This window comes from Otolemur garnettii, unplaced genomic scaffold (assembly GCF_000181295.1).
Source record: "Otolemur garnettii isolate 467f Iridium unplaced genomic scaffold, OtoGar3 scaffold02776, whole genome shotgun sequence".
NCBI lineage: Eukaryota > Metazoa > Chordata > Mammalia > Primates > Galagidae > Otolemur > Otolemur garnettii.
In genome coordinates this window covers 1-2,176 of record NW_003855171.1, presented here as the reverse complement: position 1 = coordinate 2,176, position 2,176 = coordinate 1, and the positions used below count along the sequence as shown (strand labels likewise).

At 35.1% G+C, this 2,176-nt stretch overlaps 1 pseudogene across 1 annotated transcript; it reads right to left on the bottom strand.

Moving 5' to 3' along the window:
- Positions 1–90: 90 nt before the first annotated feature.
- Positions 91–2,060, bottom strand: LOC100949224 (annotated as a pseudogene). The gene is made up of 2 exons (XR_155096.2): positions 1,870–2,060; positions 91–657 (listed from the first exon to the last, which is right to left on the bottom strand). The product of XR_155096.2 is annotated as a pre-mRNA-splicing factor ATP-dependent RNA helicase DHX15-like (transcript).
- Between the last annotated feature and the right edge of the window lie 116 nt (positions 2,061–2,176).

Genomic DNA, 2,176 nt, shown 5'->3' with positions numbered 1-2,176 from the left:
AAAAAAAAAAAGGAAAAAGCCCCACACTTGCAAAGAGAAAAAGCTATAGTTAGAGACCAGGACAAAAATACCAATGGGCTTTGGCCAAAATTAGTATAAATAGACTTTATTGAAGTCAGTGCCTCTGTACTGAGACAGAAGATTGTGTCTACATAAGCACAAGTTGTAACATTTCACAACTTCTAAAAGGAATGTCAACAATTACAACGATCATGCATACCATGGTCGATAATCACATTTTAGAAGCATTTTCAACCATTTCTAAAGAAATGCTTATAACATTGTTATATATAGAACTACTTTCAATAAACTGCAAAACATTGATCGACTTTTCCAGTATGAGCTACAGTGTCAACACAAAAGGGAGGCATAAATGTTTAATTTATGAAATCAGAATGGAATATTTACTGTAAAGAAAAATTAAAAAGCTTTCAAATAAAGGCCATTATTGAACCAACGTGAAGAGCACAACTTGAACTTTTGAGTTCATTCATCTTTTAAAGCTGTCCTCTGAATAACTTCAGTTCTAAGCATTGAATTCAGTACTGTGAATATTCCTTGGATTGAAGTTTGGCAATGATGCGGTCCAACTGTCTCTTTGCTTCACACTGTGGGAAATTGCTCATGTCATAATATTGAGGGGCAATTTTCACCAACCTGTCCAGAAGAAGGGGAAAAATCACCAAATTAACATTTAATTAACGCATAGGTGGTGCTAAGAGGATAGACACCACTTATCAATACACTTGATGAACTAAGGCAAATCTTCAAATCTAAATGACAAAAATACAAATCCCTAATCCTTATAGATACCGCTTTTAGAAATATTAAATATTTACTAAGATGTCAATTTTCTGATGTTGAACATAAACTTTTCAAAAAATACCAACATACATTCTTTTAAAAACCTTTTCTTTCCATTAATATAAAGATGACAACACTTAAGTTCACTGACTTCTTCATTCTAGCACTCTTCACTCTAGAGTTTTAGCCTGCCTCTCCAAGGTTATGGTAATAACAGTCTCTGCATACAAAGCATCTTGACATTCAAATGATTGGATCTTCTCATTTTCAAAGTTTTAACAGCTGTAAATGTAACTCTATATCCCCCAAAATACACTTGACTGAAATCTTTCATAAAGTTTACCATACAATTTTTTCTCAACAAAGCATTTTAGATAAAATGGTAATGTCCTATACAATTTAAGTGTCAAAAGTCACAAATCAGTATAGGGAAAAAGCCACACAATGTGTATACAAGTGACACCACCTAAATAGTGCCTTCAATCCCACTGCTCTTGGTTGACATTTTCTATTGTAAGTTATAAAATGAATACTGGCAAAAATAAATAAAACAAAAAACAACTCCAAAGGAGCAGGGGTTGTTTTGCTTAAAATAAAACAGTCAGTTCTGATTACATTTTGTAAAATCTAATTAATATGCTAAAATACAAAGAGCTGTGCATCTTATGCTTGCACAGGTCCTAAAACCAATACATAAATAATAAATAGGTGAAAGCTATTGTAATGGGACAAATAAAATATGTAAAGATAGACTGACTGCTAGCACCAGGGGACACACAACAAGAGGACGGCTCCCAAGAAACTCTTGATGCTATTCAACTGCAACTCAGTATTTGGCTCCAAATCCAGCACACACTAACAAATCCACTGTTCTCTTATCCAAGGAAAGCCCTACCATCCTCAGGCCAACTGCCCAGACCTACACGCTGGAACATAAATCCCTACCTGAGCAGAAAATAGAGTTCCGCAATCAGTGAGGAGAAAGGCCATGACTCAGCAGCAGAGCCACATTCTGTTCTGAATAAAATACTAAGAGAAACTTAAGAGAACAAAAGGCACGCTTACCACTCTGGCTTGATATCTGTACACGTCCGGATGTAATTCTTCGTTGTTAGCACAAACTCATTATAAAGCACCCATTCAGGCTTGTGGTCAAGGACAGTAGAGGGATGCAACTGAACCACCTGGTTATCTTTCACAGTTAAGTAATGCCCTGTTCGCTCTAAATGTGCCACCTGAAACCAAAACCCTGTAAATTAATATAATGGTTCTAATGTGCTAGATACAAAACTAAAGTGGTATAAAATCACCTATATAATTAGAAACTGGTAGGCCTCACATTTTGTTTTTTATTCTATGGCTATGTTCATTT